The following is a 20915-nucleotide window of genomic DNA, read 5'->3' as shown; positions in this document are numbered from 1 at the left end:
TCTGGTGATGGCAGGACTTTAAGAAGAGAGAAGATTATAAAACATATTCATATCAGGCGCCAGGGAGCTATGATCTGCAGGAACCCAGCCAGCAGTCAGGAGCCAGCAGCCAGCAGCCAGCAGCCAGCCCTTTTTTATTTAGAGAGTTTTATTGGAACACAGCCATGTTCATTTGCTTATATATGGTTTATGGCCATTTTTATGCCACAATAGCAAAGTTGAGTACTTGCAACAGAAACTGGACCCTTTACAGAAAAAGTGTGCCACCCTGGCCATTGTGACTTGGTTAGGTGTTGTCCCATGCACTGAAAAGTTGTGGATTCGATTCCAGGACAGGGCACATGCCCATTTGTGGGCTCAATCCCCAGTACAGGGCATGCAGGAAGCAACGGATTAATGTCTCTCTTGCACTTTTTCCATGTATCTCTCTCTCTTTCCCTTCCCCTTCCCATCTCTCTAAAAATCAATAAAAATATTTTTGCCTCAGTCAGCAAGCTCAAGGAAAAGGCTTCAGCTTCCCCACCCTGGACCACCTGCTTCTCAGAGTTATTATAATCCCAAAGTTCCATGTCTGTGTTTGTTGTTGTTATTTACTCTTCCTGAGATAGAATTGAAAGCCCAGTACTTTGGTAATGATGTGATTTCTTTGCAATATTTAGTTCAATTAATTATAATGTCTGGTGAGACAACTATCCCATGTTCAGAGTTCCAAGGTTGCTGTTCCCTAGAATATCTCCCACAGTGAAAAGTCAGCTAACGGCTCAGTGAGAAAATAAATTCCTGCCATTTAATCACCCAATCTATAGTATTTTGTTACAGCAGCTAGAGCTGACTAGTACAGTCCTCAGTAGGATGGACTTGCCTTGTCACTTGTTTCTAGTGCACTGGTTAGTTTGTATCCCTCTATCCTCAGCTTTTTATATCCTTCCTACAGGAAGTTGAGAGAAGCTCCACTAAGGCTAAGTCTGAGGCACAGAGGAGGAAGTGTTACACCTGTCATCATCCAGCCCAGGCTGCCCACCCAGCCTTGTCCATAGTCCTGACTGTTAGTTCTAATGCCTACTTACTATCTTACTCAGAAGGCCCTATTTAGTCACCACTCAAAAAGGTCCCCAGTCTTGTCTTAAACTGCTGGGAATTCTTTTGGGGAAAATAATGTAACACTCATAGACCCTATGCTATTAAGTGATTGCTGTTCTCATTTAAAAGTCTCTCCTTGTATTTTTCTGTATTTCTCGCTGTATCTTCCCTTATCTCTTTATTTTTAAAATGTTATTCTGTATCTGCCTCATTATTGATGTCTTTCTTTGTCTCTTAGTCCTAATCTCTCTCTTTCAATCTTAATAATATTAAAGTATGCTTTTTAGTTATTTTTAGCATAGTGAATAAGTTTTGGTCTCTGGTATTAATTTTATAAGTTAATGAGTCAAATGCTATATGCCTCTTCTTGTCTGAAAACAAATAAGCAAGTGAAAACCAAATTAAAATAACTTCTGTAACTAATCCTGACTTCTTTTTTATTGGGTGCACTACTAACCAACATTTGTTTGTGCCACAAGAGGGCAGTGCAAGCAAGCTTATCATTGAACCCAAGCAGTTGTAATTTCAGGAAAAGATAGCCAGGAGCTTTCTTCTAGAGAAAAGTAGGACCAGAATGCAGCAAATGCCTGCTTCTGTCACTTGGGAAGAGTTATGACAGGCAAAGAGTGTGGGAAAGGATTCAACAGACTTTGAATTGGTTTTCATATCTGTGAATTTCTGTTTATACTCAACTAAAGAGGACCGTTACAGTTTATCCTATCTAGTTCAGGTCTGTTTTGTTGAAAATCAAGAGGTAGGGGAGAGTGGTGAGGTCAAGAATTACTTGAAATATTTTAATGTGGTTGGCCAGAAGGACCTGGGAGTTTGGTGATAAACATGTTGGCTTTGTGGTGAGGAATGGCCAAGCAGAAATATCTAGCTAACATTTGTAAATTTGTATCTAGCACTCAGTAGAGAAGTGAAGACAAGGGATGTGATTTGAGAGGTCACAGAAGCCACGTGCACAGAGCTTAAGGGTCTGTGGTCTCCCTCCTGGGGGCTTTTGCAGGGCTCTGCGGGGCACGCCCGTGTCTTCCTAACCTCCCACGCTGCCCCCTAATACGTGCCTGTCCTAACTCTCATTTGCAAGTGACAAAAACTCAATTCAAATTAGAATCAGTAAAAAGGGGGACTTACTGGCTACTGTAACTAAAGAAATCAAAGAAGTGCTAACCAATAGAAATATAATGTGAGACACATGTAATTTAAAATTAATAGACTCATTTAAAAAGTTAAAAGTTCTAGGTGAAATTAATTATAATACATTTTATCAATCCAATATATCTATAATTATTCTATTTTAATGTAATAAGAATGCCAAAATTATTAAGACATTTTACATTTTTTGTCACACTTTATTTTCAAAATCTGCTTCGTATTTTACATTTCTGGGACATTTCAGTTTGGACTGCCATACTTCAAGTGCTCACTAGCCTTATGTGCCAGTGGCTACCATATTAGACAGCAGGGGCCTAGAGCTAGACCTTGAGGTCTGTCTGGATCCTCAAATAGTGTCATTGGGCTCTCTCTCGATTTTGCTTTTTTTTTTTTTTTTTTTTTTTTTTACATATTGAGTTCATCCTCTCCAAAAAAACATGCCTTCACTTGGCCAGACGAGATAGCCCACAAAGTGATACAGCTCACAGCCACAGAGGAAAAGACATCATTCATTCTGATGCCATCAATGGGTCCTGCTGATACATAATTATCCTTGAACCAATCAGTCACTGAGGCCAGGGACGTAGAGCCAACTCCAACCTACTTGTCTTCGGTAGATCTGACAAACAAGGCTCTAACTGCCCAAGCCTAGTCAATGCTCCTCTCTGGGCCTGGGGGTGCAGTGAGAGGACTGGTCAGCCCACCTGAACCACACAGAATCATGGAAAGTGGGTCCCCAAAGAAAAGTAGGGCACAAATCACACATATCCATGTAACAACCACTGGTGGGCTTAATCTGGCCCAGACCCCAGGCTCAGTGCTGAGGGAAGGGCAATTAGGAAGGTTGGTATTAATAGCTGCTCATCCAGTCATATTTTGACTACCAGTTCCTCTTTTTCTACTTCCACCATAGTCATTGTGTGAGGAAAACGAATCTCCACTGGATGCCCCTTCCTGATCTCAGGTCCTTTTAGCTCGCTCCTCAATGCCTGCAGCCAGATCTCTCCCATGCTAACCTGCGTGGGACTCCTCTCAGAACCTGACCATCCCAGTTCCTTCATTCAGCCCTTGGACTTGGGGTTTAATTCTGACTATTTCCTGACCTTGTGGATTGGGCCCCAGTGTGGCTCTCGCATTTGTTCTGACACACGGGATCAGTACCCTCAGGCTCAGCTCTTTCATGCAACTCTCATTGTCCTGAGAGGCAGCTTCAGTCCTCGTGGCTCAATCCTGACACTGAACTCCTACCACAGCAGTGAAAATAAGCAGAAGAGACTTACAGTCCAGGGAGTCAGAGCATAGACTCTGGAGCCAAAATGAGGCGGGAATTCAAATCCCACCTCTGCCCCTTAGTGGCTCTGTGATGTTGAGCAAGTTATTTAAGCTTTCTATGCCTCGACTTCCTCTTCTTCAAAATGCAGATAAAATAGGACCTATTCACCAGGCTTGTGCTGCAAATTAGATATGCAAATATATGTTACCCTAGAGGCCTGATGCACGAAATTCTGGGGGTGGGGGGATTCCTCAGCCTGGCCTGCACCCTCTCCAATTTGGGAGTCCTCTCACAATCCAGAACCACTGGCTCTTAAGCGCTCACCTGCCTGTCTACCTGATGCCCCTAACTGCTGCCTGCCAGCCTGATGGCCCTAACTGCTCTTCCCTCCTGGCCTGATCCCCCTAACTGCCTATCTGTTCTCCCTTCCTCTCCCCACCTTCAGACCCCAGCAGAGGAGTGCTGAGAGCTCTCTGTGAAGGCTCTGCCCCCATCCTGATGACCCCCCTTCTGCCTGGTGCGCTGCCCTCTGGGCCAGGTGGTACCATGCATCTCCATGGGGGTAGGAGGCAGTCCCCTGTGGCAGCCTCATGTCCCAGTGGCACAAGACCCCGCCCCATCCCCGCCCACCAGCTCCTGTGCCTGTGCAGCCTGGTTGAGACTATGATGCCATTAGGTCCAGTTAGCATATTACCTCTATTATATAGGATGTTTAGGAGAGTCTCAATTAGGCTGTACCTCGGAGGGTTTGATGAGGAGAAGGGAACACTAGGACTGATAGGGCGTGAGGGTTTCATTACAGAGATCAGACCTTACACTCCTGTGGAGAAAGCGGGGTGAGTGAAGATTCATAAGGGGAAGCCAGAGGACCCCAGAAAAGTCACTCATTGGGGACCCAGCTCAGCGCGGATTGCCTACTCAGAGGAAGGCTGCAGCCTCACCAGGTGCCGGAGGCCTGAGTGCCAGGTCAGAAGGGGAGGCAGCTGGGGAAGAAACTGAACCAAAGCGGAGGAAAGCAAGGAGCCTGGATCCCACCACCATCCCTCTCCACTTTTAACCCACACCCTGCTGGTGACCCGAAAAGGATGTGGTGCCTCCACTGACTGCACACCCTGAACTCGGAGGAGCGGAGGAGGTCCTGAGCAGCAGCAGCCCCTGGGGGCCCCGGAGCCGCTTGACTCCCATAAACTCATATCAGCCTGACAACAGCACCAGCCAGCATGGCCAATGCACCACCCCATCCTTCCTGGCACCAGGGCTGCTGGGTGACTTCCACCTGTGCCCACCCTAACCCAGAACCTGACTTCCTCCTTTCCCCACCCTAACCCAGAATCTACTTCCTTCTGTGCCTACCCTAACCCAGAACCTATTTCCTCCTATGCCCACCCTAACCTAGAACCTTACTTTCACCTGGGCCACCCTAACCCAGGACTGCAGGAGGAAGGAACCCTGGGAGACATATTCCCAGCTTAGCTAAACTGTCACAGTATAAAACCACCAGCATGTTAGCTGCTATTATTATTTCTGCTACCCATATTGTGTATGGGTCTTGCATTGTTACCATTTATTGCTTATATTATGCTCCATAAGAGGGTAAGATCCCCAAGGATGCCTTAATACAACCATTTATACACAATTTAAAAGAGTTGTCAGCCCTGCAGGAGTGGCTCAGTGTTTGAGTGTCGACCCAAGAACCAACAGGTCACGAGTTCGATTCCTGGTCAGGGCACATGCCCAGATTGCAGATTCCATTCCCAGTAGAGGGTGTTCAGGAGACAGCTAATCAATGGTTCTCTCTCATCATTGATGTCTCTCTCTCTCACTCTCTCTCTCTCTCCCTCACTCTCCCTTCTCTGAAATCAATAAAAACACATTTTTAAAAAGAGTTGTCATATACATGTTAGCTAACCCACATGACAGCCCCATGGGCAAGATAGGTTTTATGACCCACAGCTTCCAGAGGTGTGAGGTGGCAGGGCTAAAATTCAATGGCAGGTCCTGATTAATTCTAAGCTCTGGGCACCCTGCTACGCCCCTTACACCACACGGGGGCAGCATAGTGCCCAGCGTGGCATTCAACCAGGTTGAAAAACACCGCTTTCGATGTCTGCCACACATCAGTTAACAAGACTATGGTATTTTCTGGCACAGTGAGGCTGCTTTCCGTGAAAGGTCAGTGGGTGCAGTTACTAAAGCTTCACAGGGCATTTGCCTGCGGAAATCCTAATGTTGAATTTTTAAGGATGCAGTTCCTACAATTTGCAGCAAGTGTCGCCCTAGAGCTACTGAATAATCATCCCTGAAACCTAACAGGATCTAGAGTAGGGGTGTCGAACTCAATCAGAGAAGGGGCCAAAATCTAAAATCCAGCCTAAATCGCGGGCCGAATGGTTTACTGAACAGTCATAAACTGTCATTGTGATGGAAACGCAGCGGAGTGCAGTGATGACAGCGCGGTGCGGGCCACATTGCAAGGCCTTGCGGGACGGATTTGGCCCGCGGGCCTTGTGTTTGACACGTGATCTAGAGAATCTGTGTAAAGCATGTCATGTAATAACAGGACACTACCTACATTTTAGCCTGGGCAAAACAATAAAAAACAGAAAAATATTGCACCATTTCATGTTACCGTGCAGACAACTTTTTACCAGAGTATTTCTCCTCACCTACCCTCCTTGACTGGCATCAGGAAGTACCTTTCTGACCCCTATGAGCTAAGTGCTGGGAGTGGCAGAATGGTAAAGCAGATTTTTCAGTGCTGTTCTTGTTCTGTCGTGCTTTGATATTCCCAAATCCTCAGGATTATCACTCAATGCAACGTACCCCTGATAGCACATGATCCTCTCCCTGCCTTCTTTGCTTCTTTGCAAAACAAAAGTTGTAATGAACTTGACTGCCTTAGGCCTGGACAAGCCCTTTCAGGCCTATATAAGACCCTGGGAGATACTAATAACTTTGTTTTGTACTTTTCAAAGTAACTTTTATATGTATAATCTCATTGGAAACTTATAACAACCTTGTGCAATGAGGAGGGCAGATATTACAGTATTCATTTTTCAAGAATGGAACTAGGTTGCAAAGGTTAAGTCAATGGGTCAAGGTCACACAGCTAGCCAGCCAAGTGCTATATCTCCTGTGTCCAAGTCCAGAACACACTCTGCTACTGTAGAGGAACCAGAGTCATAGATACATATTGGCATAAGCTGTGCATGTTCCGTTGTGGGTAATTTTGACAGAAAGAGGGTAAGCAGCTTCAATGGTCTGGATAGCCACGAAGCCAGACTCTCCAGTTTATCTAGACTCTAGCATGATAAATAATGGAACTTCCTGGTTAACTGAGAGTGCCATCCATGCCTATGATTTGATACTCCCACGATGGCTTTCCTAATACTGCCCTGTGGTACGATTTTTAGAATATAAACTTCCTGGAGGGGAGAAACTTCCTTTTGTTTGCTGCTGCATCTCCAGTGCCCAGAAGAATCTCTGGCTCAGTAAGTGCTTAATAAATATTTGGTGGGGTCCTAACTGGTTTGGCTCAGTGGATGGAGCGTAGGCCCGTGACCTGAAGGGTCCCAGGTTCGATTCCGGTCAAGGACATCTACCTTGATTGTGGCACATCCTCAGTAGGAGGTGTGCAGTAGGCAGCTGATTGATGTTTCTAGTTCTCTATCCTATCTATATATTAAAAATAAATAAATTAAAAATAAATAAATATTCAGGGGGGGGGGGGGGAAATAATGAATGAAATCTTGATAAAAACCAAAGAGGGAGATGGTCATGAGTTTCAGGTTCCTTGCTTTCCTCATTCAGAGTTTCTTTCCCAACTGCCTGTCCCTCTGATCTAGCACTTCAGGCTGCTGGCACATGCATTGGTCAATCCACAGGTGAGCGGTGGTTCCCAATGAGTGATTCTTTCTCCGATCCTCTAGTTTCCCCTCTTATGGATTTTCACTTATCCTGCTTTCTCCACAATCGTGTAAGGTCTGATCCCTGTAATAAAACTCCTATTCCATATCATTCATACTGTTCTGCTTTCCTAATCAAAACCTCCAGGGTGCCTAGGCTTACAGAAACCCTCCCAAACATGTCACATATATTTTCATATCCAGTTTACAACAGAATCCTGAATATGACCTATTTTATCTGAATTTTGAAGAAGAGGAAATATCCACACTGTGAGATTGCATAATTTAGCTTTCTAGGTTTGCCTTAGTCACTTAATGAGTGGAAGTAAATAACTTCTATTTTTATATCTCAGCTTATTTAATAAACAGACCTACATAATGAGAAAATGAGATTTAGCAGTAGGCAATCCTGCCTTTTCCCTGAGCCCTTGTCATTTCCTCAGCATTCATAAATATTGTATTTAAATAGCACAGTTTTTCATAATCCTTCTTCCAGTCAGAATCTCGAATCCAAACATTCCTCCACCAAAGGTATTGCTTTCTAAGTTTTGTCCATCAGAAGTGGCTTCCTGAGTTTTTGAGAAGGATATGGCATGGTGAAAACACAGGTATGCTTCTCAACGGCCTTGTGCTTGGATTGTGTCCCAGGATCGAATTGTTCCAGAAATGCAGCCAAACCCAGGCATGGGGAGGTTTAGACCACTGAGTGAGGACCAGGGGCTGCAGAGCCATCCAGGATCCCATCCCTTTCAGGTAGGTTGTCTGATGATTTCTCTACTGGGACCCATGACTGGTTTGCGCTTTATTACCATCCACTCTCCGCAAACTAACTGGGTCCAATTTCCATTACTGACTATAGCCATTCAATGACAAACCCTCAAGCCATGTTATTCTATGTAAGAGGCATCTCTCAAGTGGTACCTCCTTTCTATCCTCACCATTATGACTCTAGTTCATTTTCTCAGCTTTTTTTTTACATGAATTATGTAAATAGTCTCCTAACTGGTTTCTAAAACTAAGTTTTTCAATATTATAGACCCCCCACCACTTTGCTTTCTGCTTTCAAAACTTTTGGTGTTCCTGTTTTCAGAAAATAAGGATAAAAAACTTAGCGAGGCACATAAAGCCTTGCACCCTGGATCCAAGCCCTGTTAGCATATGCCTGTGGTTTTCAACAACCACCCACACCCAACACTACCCTCTGTTCCTCCAAATCATAGGCCCTTCCAGCACGCACTCCTTTCCTGGAATGGGTTTCTGCTTTCTCTGCCATCTGATGCTCTCTCCCCCATCTGATGCCTGGGGATTTTCATTACTCAGGGGCCAATTCTGCAAAAATCACCAGAGTTCATAATATGTTGTCACCGGTGGGGTAACTTGCTATAATCTTTTTAGATAATGATTTGGTAGAAGATATCAGGAGGCTAAACAAGTTCATATTCTTTGACCCCATTATTTGCCATATTTATATTTTCTAGGAAAAAAAAACTCAAGAAATTATCCACAGCCCTAATCAGTTTGGCTCAGGATAGAGCGTCATTCTGCAGACTAAAGGGTCCCAGGTTCGATTCTGGTCAAGGACATGTATCTTGGTGTGGGCACATCTCCAGTGGGGGGTGTGCAGGAGGCAACTGATTGATATTTCTAACTCTATTACTCTCTCTTCCTCTATGTAAAAAATCAATAAAAACATACTATTTTTATTATTTTTTTAAATATATTTTATTGATTTTTACAGAGAGGAAGAGAGAGGGATAGAGAGTTAGAAGCGTTGTTGAGAGAGAATCATCAACCAGCTGCCGCTTGCACACCCCCTACTGGGGATGTGCCTGCAATCACAATACATGCCCTTGACCAGAATCGAACCTGGGACCTTTCGGTCCGCAGACCAATGCTCTATCCACTGGGCCAAACCAGTTTCAGCAAAACATATTTTTTTAAAAAAGAAATTATCCACAGAAAAATCCATTACAGTATTATTTATAATAGTAAAAAAATGCAAATAACCTAAATGTTCCCCTGTGAGAGAATGCTTAAAAAATAGTTTCTGAACTTTTATTACTATCCTTCCTAATTAAAGGAGTCATATGCATATTGACCATACCTCTGCCACACCCACCAGCCAATCAGGAGCAAGTATGCAAATTAACCCAACCAAGATGGCTACGGCCACAGAGAGAGCAAAAGGCTTGGGTTTCCCCGGCGATGGAGGAAGCCAAGTTTTCCTCCCATCCTGGCCTGCCCTAGCCTCTGTTCAAGGCTACAAAATTTCAATTATAAGAGATAAATAAATCCCAGATACCAAGGCCTCCAATTGGGGCATGGCCGGGTGGGGGGGGGGGGGGCGCATGGCCAGCCTGCAAACCACCACAGGCCCCTTGCCCAGGCTACCCCATGTCCAAAGGGAACCCCCACCCTGATCCAGGAACCCTTCAGGGCAAACCAGCCGGCACCCACCCATGCACCAGGCCTTTATTCTATCTAATAAAAAAGTAATATGCAAATCAACCATCACTCCAACACACAAGATGGCTGCCCCCATGTGGATACAAGATGGCCATCACAAAATAGCCAGCAGGGGATGGGCCAGTTCTGCAAGGGAGAGCAGTTTGGGGCAATCAAGTCTGCAGGTGAGGGCAGTTAAGGATGATCAGGATGGCAGAGGAAGGAAGTTGGGGCAACAGGGCCTGCAGGGAAGAGCAGTTGGGGGGGAGGGGTGGCAGGGGGGAAGAGAGACCAGGCCAGCAGGGGAGGGCAGTTAGGTGTCAATCAGGCTGGCAGGAGAGTGGTTAGGCGATGATCAGGCTGTCAGGCAGAAGCAGTTAGGGGCAGGCAGGCAGGCTAGAGGTTGGGAGCCTACAGTCCTGGATTGTGAGAGGGATGTCCCAGATTGAAGAGGGTATAGGCGGGGCTGAGGGACACACCCTTCCTGTGCACAAATTTTGTGCATGGGGCCTCTAGTTATATATATAATCATATGCCAAACACACATTTGCATGTGTATAAACAGATATACACTGAGTGGCCAGATTATTATGATCTCTGAATGCATAATAATCTGGCCACTCAGTGTGTGTGTGTGTGTGTGTGTGTGTGTGTGTGTGTGTAAAGCCCGGTGCATGAATTTGTGCATGGGTGGGGTCTGGCCTGCCTGGCCAGAGGGAGGGGACATGGGCAGTTGGCCAGCCCGCCTGCTGATCAAACTCCTGGTCGATGAGACAATTTGCATATTAGCCTTTTATTATATAGGATATACCCTGAGTGGCCAGATTATTATACGTTCAGAGATCATAATAATTTGGCCACTCAGTGTATAGCTAGATAGATAGACAGATAGATAATCTGAAACAAATCTTTATAAGATAATACATATCTTCATGAGACAATACATACTTCACTACATACAATACAACCACTTTCATTTTTTTGAGTGTTATTGCAATCCATTAAAGGGGTTGTGAGTCACAGTTTGAAAAACACTGGGTTAAAAATATAATAAAAATATAATGAATATAATTCAGCTACATAAATATTTCTTCAAATAACATTTAATCACAATATATTAATGTAATATTAAATGAAAAGCAAGGTACCAATTATTCCTATAGCATGAATATAACATCTTTTAAGCAGGTATGCATTGGGATGGTTCTCTTGGGTCATCATCAAGAGGCGAGTGCTTTTGCCAAAATCCGTTTGGCTCAGTGGATAGAGTGTCACCCTGCGGATTGAAGGGTCCCAGGTTCAATTCTGGTCAAGAGCATGTACCTTGGTTGCGGGCATATCCCCAATAGGGGTTGTGCAAGAGGCAGCTGATCAATGTTTCTCTCTCATCGATGTTTCTAACTCTCTGTCCCTCTCTCTTCCTCTCTATAAAAAAAAATCAGTAAAATATACTATATATAAAAAAAGAGGAGGGTGCTTTAGTATGTCCACAATTTACCTAGTATTTCTATGTCATAGTTTCTTATGGGGAAGCAGAACAGAACATGAGATTTTGATAGTCCTGGTGTCCCATGTGACCTTGGACTAATTGTAAAGTATATTCATTTTATTTAATAAACACTTAATAACCATGAACATTATGTACTCAGGACCCATCATGGGAAGCAGCCATTTAAACAAATCAACCCACTGGTGGTGCAGATGAACATAGATGTACAGTGGAGACCCCAACGAGATAGGGCCATCATTTCCACTGGGAAGTGATTCCTGGGATGAGATTAAACATGAGTTCACCCTAAGACATCAAGGAAAAAATAAAAGAAGCAATGCCCGATAGAAGGATGGGCCAGTGGGGTGCAGGAACAGGGTAAATTGAGGGATATTGGGTACATTGGTATGACGGGAACATAAAGTAAGGGAAGATGGAGTGAGAAGTGAAGCTAGAGAGCCAAACATGGGCTACATCATGGAGGGCCTTGTGCCAGACTAAAGAGCCTGGACACTCTGGACCTCTGATTCTTAACAAGGATTCACATTTCTGTTGCCTTCACAACTTTCAAAACTATAGCTGCCTGGCTAATGTAATATTGATTAGGTGAGCCTTACTGAGATCTACCTTTATTTTTTACTCAACCTCTTTCTGTAAGCAATGAGTAATATTTAAGGAGCACAATAAACACATTTCTATCAGCATCAGTGTGGAAAGTGCACTGGACACGTGGATGGGACTGAAAGCAAGAAGTCTAGCTGAGGATACCAACATGAAGTCAGATGAGTAAGGGTGAAAATAAAGGCAAAAGCAAAAGCAGTAAGGGAGGAAAGGAAGGTAAGAATATTGAAATGCCAAGTGCACAGTCTGGACTTAATATGAAGGTGGTGGTGGCAGAAAAAGGTGGATTGAGGAGCTGGGAGGTCTAGCTCGCCCATTACCTCCTACTATCCTCCTAAATCAATAGGCAAAATGAAACAGACACTGCTTCTCCACCAGTGTGGAGAACAGTATGGAGTTTCCTCAAAAAACAAAAATTGGAACTCCCATTTGACCCAGTAATCCCACTTCTAGGAATATATCCCAAGAAACTAGAAACACCAATCAGAAAGGACATATGCACTCCTATGTTCATAGCAGCACAATTCACCATAGTTAAGATTTGGAAACAGCCTAAGTGCCCATCAGCAGATGAGTGGATTAGAAAACTATGGTACATCTACACAACGGAATACTACGCTGTGGTAAAAAAAGAAGGAATTCCTACTGTTTGCAGCAGCATAGATGGAACTGGAGAGCATTATGCTAAGTGAAATAAGCCAGGCAGTGAAAGAAAAATACCACATGATCTCACTCATTTATAGAAAATATGGAAAATAAAGAGCATTATAACCTGATAAACAAAAAGAAAGATACAGAGGCAGTAAAGCATCGAACAGACTGTCAAATTACAGTGGGAAGGCTGGGGGGTGTTGGGGAGGGAGGGAAAGAGATTAATCAAAGGACTTGTATGTATGCATATAAGCATAACCAATGGACAGAAGATATTGGGGTCAGGGGGAGATGAGAGCATGCGATAGGGGTGGGGAAGGCTGGAGGAAGGTCAATGAGGGAAAAAAGGAGATATATTCACTACTATATGTAATACTTTAAACAATAAAATAAAATTTTAAAAAATCAAAATAGATACTTGCTCTGCTAACAGAATTATAGGAAAAATCCTCTCCTTCCTTTCCTTGGCCCACTTTCCAAACGACTGCCACCTCTAAGTAGCTCCTGTCTCTGAAGCTACTGGTTAGCGTGTGGGGGTGGAGAACGGGAACATGGAAGTGGAAGGGAATTAAGGATGACTGCCTTGTCCCAACACCTCAGGGAAAAGAATGCTTACCTCGTGGATGTGAAGTGAGAATAAATACGATAATGTATGGACTGTGTCTGGCACATGGTAAGCTCCTAGACTGGAGTGACTAAAGCTGAGCCTTCCTTTCATCTGACCAGAAATTTTTACCTGGTCCTGGTCTCCTCTCTTGAACAGAGTTATAGGGTTTTTAGTGCAAGACTAAAATGACAGGTTTCCACTCTTTTTTCAGATAATACGATGTTTTCATCATATGGAATATTGAAGTCGGAAGTAGGTGAAAGATGCCCCCGCCCCTTTAGTCTGTGTTTCATCAACTGAGAAGAAATTCTGTTTCCTGATAATCCTCTCTGAAATTTAACATTCTTTTCACCCTTATCCTCAACGAAAAAGAAGTGCTAGCAGCAACACATCTGACGATTCCTTGTGCCATCTAAAAGTTAATTCCTCTTCAGTGCTCTGCACATAACCGCAAACACTACACTTAAAAGAAGAAGCTGCAGAAGCCTTTATTAAAGCTGTTCTTTTTATAAAAGTGCGGTCACAAATCAATGCATTGCTAATGAGGAGTTTTCCTCTATAGGCCTCCAGGCTGGAGCCTTGCTCAGGACTTCTAGCAGGGCAGGGGGCGGGGGCAGAGGATGAGCACAATGGGGGCTTTCAGCTTGGTTCCTTCAAAAGAAAGCAGAGGAAGTCAGATGCCAGAACCAGCCTCCCCCTCCGCTCCCAAGGTTAAGCCCAGATTGTTATAAGGAGAACTGGGGAGAGGGTTGTACTGGACTCAATCATCCAAATCTTCCTCTTAATTTTTAAAACATATATTTTCTTGATTTTTTACAGAAAGGAAGAGAGAGGGATAGAGAATTAGAAACATCGATGAGAGAGAAACATCGATGAGAGAGAAGCATCGATCAGCTGCCTCCTGCACCCTATTGGGGATGTGCCCACAACCAATGTACATGCCCTTGACCGGAATCGAACCTGAGACCTTTCAGTCCGCAGGCTAACACTCTATCCACTAAGCCAAACAGGTTTCAGCCCTCTTAATTTAAAAATGGTCAGAAATGCATCTTTTATTCTCCTTCTGGAGGTACCTATGTCAGAACACACGGTGTGGTGATCAAGAGCCAGGGTGGCTACATCAGAATCCTGGTCCCAGCTCTGCTGCTGCTGTGGGTCTTGGACCACTCACTTGCCTGTGACTCATTCCATCATCTGTAAAGGAGGATAACAGTCACACTGATGCAGACGTTCCGGAGGTCTGGGCACCCCAGGGTCCATGAGGGTCTGAGGCCACTATGGGTTCTTGGCTTCGCACAGGAAAGAATTCAAAATCAAGCCAGCACGGAGTTTAGAGGAAAGTGAGTGTTTTAGTGAAGTAGGATCTTCCTACAAAAGGGGTGGAGAACTCTCAGAAGAACTCCCTTGCTATTTTATGTCCATATATGGGCTTTTCATTTCTGATCCCGAAATGGGTGTGCTTTGCATGCCAATGTATTACAATGAGTGTGTAATGAGGGTAGGGTTATTATTAGGTGACATTAGTTGCCATGTTGGATCCATCCTGTCTCTGCCAGTTTTAAGCCATAAATCTGGTAGTGGGGAGGAGGGCACTTAATTCTTAGCAGTTCCTGTAACTTTATAAATTGCAGCTGTTCTGCCACATATCCTACCTCAGGTTCAACCTCACAGAGTTGTTGTGAGGATTAAAATGAACAAATAGATGCAAAATGCTTAGAGGAGAGCCTGGCAAGTGGTGTCTGGTCAGAAGATACTGTTCCACAGGGGAGGGTGCCAGGGTGGGTCAACCACGGAGCTGCTAGAAATGCATGTGTTCCAGAACAAGAGAGTGTCAGTGCTGGACCATAGGTCAACTGAGCCCCACAGACATGTAGTTAACTTGTTCAGGGTTTAACTTTTAAAAAATTCATTACTACCTGGCCGTTGTGGCTCAGTGGTTGAGTACCGGCCCATGAACCAAGAGGTCCCTGGTTTGATTCCTGGTCAGGGCATATGCCCGGTTTGCAGGCTCAATCCCCAGTGTGGGGCATGCAGGAGGCAGCCAATCAATGATATTTCTCCTTGATATTGCTATCTCTTTATTCCTCTACCTTCCTTGCTCTCTAAAAAATCAATAAAACTATTTTTTAAAAATTGTTACCAACATACATGGTTCAGGAGACATACGAATCAGCATTTCTCCTGCATCATGGGAACTTTCCCCTCTCCCTTATAAAATGTAAATAAATTACTTCTAAAGTAAACCAAAGCTACAATTTGTCAAGAACTATGTCATTTTACATGTTATCTAATTGAATCTTCAGAACTATGATGTTAGGATTATGATCCTCATTTTGTAGGTGAAGAAAATGAGCCTCAGAGGGGCTAAACATCTTGCAGAGGGGCAGTAAGGACATGACCAAGCTGGGGTGTGACACTCAGCTCCCAGGGTAACACAGTGCATCCTTCTAGCTTACTGTTCCCTCCTGATCCACCTTGTGCCTCCAGAGACTTCTTAGACCACCTCCAATCTTCTCATTTAAGAGAATTTCTTCAAATTCACCCTCCTCTCACCACAGCTCTGACTACAGAGCTAAAGGTGGTGACAAAACTAGCATTTTATGCACATTACAAATGCTCTAGGGAACTGATGAGAAAAAATTAAGAGGCTATGAGATTCCCTAAATATGTAGAAAATGAAGCCGCAGAATGCTTGACTGTATAGAGAAAATTATTTTAATGGTCTAAAAAGTCAAAGGTGGGAATTTTTTTTTAAATATATTTTTATTGATTTCAGATAAGAAAAAGAGAGAGAAGCATCAATGATGAGAATCATTGATTGGCTGCCTACTGCACACCCCCTACTGAGAATTGAGCCTGCAACCAGAGCACATGCCCTTGACTAGAATTGAACCTGGGACCCTTTAGTCCACAGGCCTACGCTCTATCCACTGACCCAAACCAACTACAGCAATGGGAAATGTTTTCAATAATTTTTTTTTTTTAAATATAGGCAAAGAATGACTGGAGGGAATTTAGAGTTCTATCTATGCCACGGCAATTTTGAGGCAGTGCTGAAATTTTAAATATTTATTAGCTGTCTTAATAAGAAGGGAAGTCTATAGCAATAAACAAGCAACACACGTGGCTCTACAACTTACTAGCTTTGTGACCTTGAGCAAATTACTTAGCCTATGTAAGCCTGGATTTTCTGATCTATAAAATTAGCATAGCATTAAACTTGGAAGTGTGCTGTGAGGATTAAATGGAATACACAGAGTGATTAGCATGCTGGCTGATATACAGTAGGTACTCTACAACTGTGTTTTCCCACACTGTTAATTCTCCTCAGTAATTTAAAATTGATGGTAATCAGAACATAGATGTGCAGTTTTGGAATGAAAAGGGGAAAAAACAGGAAAGGAGGGACTATTTGACCAGATAATAATTAAAGTCTTCTTTCTCTTAAACAGTCTTAAAGTGCTATTTTATATACAGCAGCACTCAAATAGTACCTCCGACAAGAAGAGTTGGAATACTGAGTAAGTGCAAATGACTTAGCTGTCGCCTAGAAATTTAAAGCTTCTGAACTACTACTACTGCTAATGGCTAATATTGAGTATTTACTATGACCAGAGTGCATACTCATTTATGTGCACCATTTTATTTAGTCCTCACAATCTCAAAGGAAGCTACTATTATCTCCATTTTGTGGATGAATTTGAGCCTTAGGAGAATTTTTTAATTTGTCTAATATAATGAACCATTGCAACTTGTCCATGGACATGGACAAATAATTTTGTCCAACCCCAACATGCAAAACTTATGTAAATCTGATTAACTTGGGGGGGGGGGGGAAATAATGGATAGTAAAAAAAACTATGGCTTTAATGTAAATTATTTTAGGCTAAATTATCTAATCCATATATCCAACCTGCTAAACTTAATCAGACGTCAACAGAACTTACAATGTTAAATACACAGTATGCACTGATTGTTTTGTCTAATAATTGTGTCTCTATCGTTAATGTCTTACTAAGCTGGAACTTTGTGCCCTGCCTTTACCAAAACTGGGAAAATTATACCTATTTGAAAGGAGACATGAGGTAAAGCTATAAAAAACTACATACACACAGAATTTAAAAGTCACCATTTCTTTAATTGTATTCATCTACTGTCAGTGAAAAGAAAATTGAATCTCTGTACATTTAAGAAAGGGTTTTATTTGGCCCATCCTGAGGACTATAGCCTGGAGATATAACTTTAAGGAGCCCTGAAAGAATGTCCCAACTTCAAAAGATGAGTGGTACTTACATAGGCAGAAAGATGGTGGGAGTAAGAAGTTAAGAGTAAATTATTTTAGGGCCAGAACACCTTTTCTTTGGGGGAAGAGAACAGGAAGGTGTGTGTGTGTGTTTTTAAAATACAGTTTTATTGATTTCAGAAAAGAAGGGAGAGAAACATCAGTGATGAGAAAGAACATTGATCAGCTGCTTCCTGCATGCCTGGCATTGCAAATTGAGCCAGCAACCCAGGCATATGCCCTGGGAATCGAACCATGACCTCCTGATTCATTGATAGATGCTCAACCACTGAGCCACGCCAGAATCTCTAATATAAAATCAAATGTCGCCCAGGAAATTGGTGCAATCATGTGCCCATTTGTGAACAACTAATCACCCTTGCTTTCTGATATTTGTTACTTGTAACACCTGAGATTAAGAGACCAATCATACATTTTCAGTTTCATCAATTTAGTACATCCTTGAAGCACTTTCTCTGAGTGAAGCAATGTGCTAAATATTGTGACCACAATGAAGATATAGAAGAGACCATCCTGCCTGCCTGAACTTGTAAAAACACCTATTTGCATCCTTATAACACTTAATTGCAATTATTTCTTTTTGGGTCTGTACTCTTCCTGCAATATGAAGTCCTTAAGGAGAGCTCTGGTGGCTTATTTTGTTTTTATCTTCAACACCTAGAATAATGTTAAGCACACAGCAAGGGATCAAAAATGATTGTGAAGTAATCAGTTTACAGTCGAGCAGGGGTGATCAATCATGTGCACAAATATAGGAATACAGATGGTGACAGTTTCCTTATATGTGGTAAATGCTACAGCTCATGAAAGCACCAGTCACTTCTCAAGAGAGTGACAAAAAGGATTGAAGAAGGACAGAATATTTGGAGACAATGAATGGAGAGAGAGAGAGAGAGAGAGAGAGAGAGAGAGAGAGAGAGAGAGAGAGAGGGGGGGGGGGAGGAAGGAAGGAGGAGAAGGAGGAGGAAGAGGAGGAGGAGGAGGAGGGGGGGGAGAGAGAGGGAGGGGGGGAGGGAGGGAGAGAGAGAGAGAGAGAGAGAGACAGACAGGCATGAACAGGCCTAAAGCAAAATTTGAGGAGAAGCAGTCATGATAAGGGAAAGATAGTGGACCATTTGTAGGAGGAACTGAATGAGGTAAGCCAGAGAGTAAGAATTTTATTTAATACACAATGAGAATCCTCAAAGCTCCCAGGTGGTAAAATGCAGTAAATTTGCTTAGCTGCTGTTATTTCAAAAACTAATGTCCCAGGATTTCTGGTTCTAGCCAAGATGGAGTAGCCCCATTGCAAACTCCAAGGTAAAATTGTCTTTCCTCTTAAAATTAAAAAGAAACAGTGGATATACTGGGAGACACTGGACAGTGGAAAGAACCAGGGGCCTTGGTTCCGCCCCAGTGGAGATGAGCCTGCATCCACACCCAGGATCAAGGTGGAAAGAGATGGTTCGAGGCAGGGTTCACTCCCCCCTCAGTTAAGCAGGCTAGTGAGGAAGGCAGAATGAGGTGGCTCTGCACCTGCCTCCCTCTGTTCTGCCAGGTCCCCAGGGCAGCATGGAGGTGAATTTCACTCCCACCTGTAGCAACAAGTGGTGTGAGTCAGCGCTCTTTCCTCCTGGGTGTCAGCAGGACCCCACCGGAAGCTGAGCGTATACCCCCACTTGAAGGCAACATCTCTGCACCAGTTGGAGTTCCACTTTCTCTAAGGTACAAGCACAGCAGGGGGAGTAGGGTCCTTCCCATCCTCACAGACAGTGCAAACAGGCCACTGGGGCCAAGGCACTCAGTGGGGCACGTCAAGAAATAAACACACACACACATTTATAAACGTGTGTGTTTATAAACACACACAGTCTCCCGCGTTACACTTCAACAAGGACTATGCCTGCTGTAAATATGCATATATTATAAGGAGCTTCCAGGGTCTCATTATGTAACATTGAAAATGCTCAAGAGAAAATAAAAATCACTCATTACCCACATAGACCAGTAAAATCACAACTTGAATGAGAAAGGACCATCAACAGATGCCAACATCAAGATGAATCAGATATTGGAATTATCTGACAAGATTTGTATAAGTTATAATAAAAATGCTTCAATGAGCAATTATGAATTCTCTTGAATCTAACTGTAAAGCTAGATAATCTCATTAAAGAAATAGGAATGATGCAAGAATGCATGCTACAAAGTGGCTGAACCGTGAAAACATTAAGCTAAGTGAAATAAGCCTGCCACCCACACACCCACACATTTCTGAAATGTCCAGAACTCTACCAGATGATGAAGCTTGTTAAACTGCTACAGTGGTTTGCAAATGTATAGAGATTGGAAGCTGAAATTAGTGTGGTGTAAGGAGGGACTGTTAGTGAGTATAGATTTCCTTTGGGAATGATGAAAATTTTCTAAAATTAGATTACGGTGATGTTTGTACAACTCTATAAATAAACAAAAAACTACCCAATTGTACACTTTATATAAACAAATTTATGATATAAAAATGCATTTCAATATAAATTGTAACTTAAGTTAATGATTAAAATTTGAAAAAGAAATGTAAGTTATCGAACAAAAAAATGCAGCAACTGATACTAAAAAAGACACTCGCTAGATGGGCTCAATAGTACAGTGGAAATAACAGAGGAGAGAAAGCAGTAAACCTGGGAACAGATCAATAGGATTTGCCCTGAACAACAGAGATAAAATAGACTGAAAAAATGAGCAGAGCCTCAGGAACCTGTGGGACAATAGCAACAGATCCATCATCAAAGTCCCAGAAGGACATAAGAAAGAGATTAGGGCTGAAAGAGTATTTTAAGAAAAAAATGGCTGAACACTTCCCAAATTTTTCATGTGCTGAAAGAAAAGAACTGTCAACCATGAATACTGTATCCAGTGAGGAGTGAAGGGGAAATAAAGACAACATCAGACAAAAGAAAACTAATAGAATTTGTTGCTAGCAGACCTATCCTAACAACTTGGCTAAAGGAAGTTCTTCAAATATAGGAACTGATAAAAGAATCAGGCAAGGAGAAAGTATAACAGGAAAGTGTAGAAATATGGACTCCTCATAAATCTTATTAATCATATTTGATGGTTGAAACAAAAATTACTCATCATCTTATGACCTAGAAAAAGATATATAAAATATTTAATGGTAAAAAAATATGATTTCCGCCTAAGATTAGGAACATGAGGATCTCATACTCACTACTCTTATAAATTCTAACCATTATAATAATGCAAACAAGGTGCACAGATTGAAGAAGAAGAAATAAAACTACCCCTATTTGCAGATGATATGATTATGTGTGTCTAAAATCTCAAGGAATCTACAAAAAAAGAAAAGAAAAAAACTTGAAAAAGTGAGTACAGCAAGGTTCTAG

General features: G+C 42.7%; 1 long non-coding RNA gene across 1 annotated transcript in view; it reads right to left on the bottom strand.

Moving 5' to 3' along the window:
• The window catches only part of LOC123652641, a 12908-nt gene extending 1185 nt beyond the window's left edge, over positions 1–11723 (bottom strand). Inside the window, exons 1-2 of the long non-coding RNA XR_006742088.1 lie at positions 11401–11723; positions 3022–3028 (exon numbers count right to left, since the gene is read on the bottom strand). This is a non-coding gene — a long non-coding RNA (uncharacterized LOC123652641). The remainder of the gene's footprint in view (positions 1–3021; positions 3029–11400) is intronic.
• Between the last annotated feature and the right edge of the window lie 9192 nt (positions 11724–20915).

This window comes from Pipistrellus kuhlii, unplaced genomic scaffold, assembly GCF_014108245.1.
Source record: "Pipistrellus kuhlii isolate mPipKuh1 unplaced genomic scaffold, mPipKuh1.p scaffold_m20_p_2, whole genome shotgun sequence".
NCBI lineage: Eukaryota > Metazoa > Chordata > Mammalia > Chiroptera > Vespertilionidae > Pipistrellus > Pipistrellus kuhlii.
This window is presented reverse-complemented; position numbering and strand designations above follow the sequence as displayed.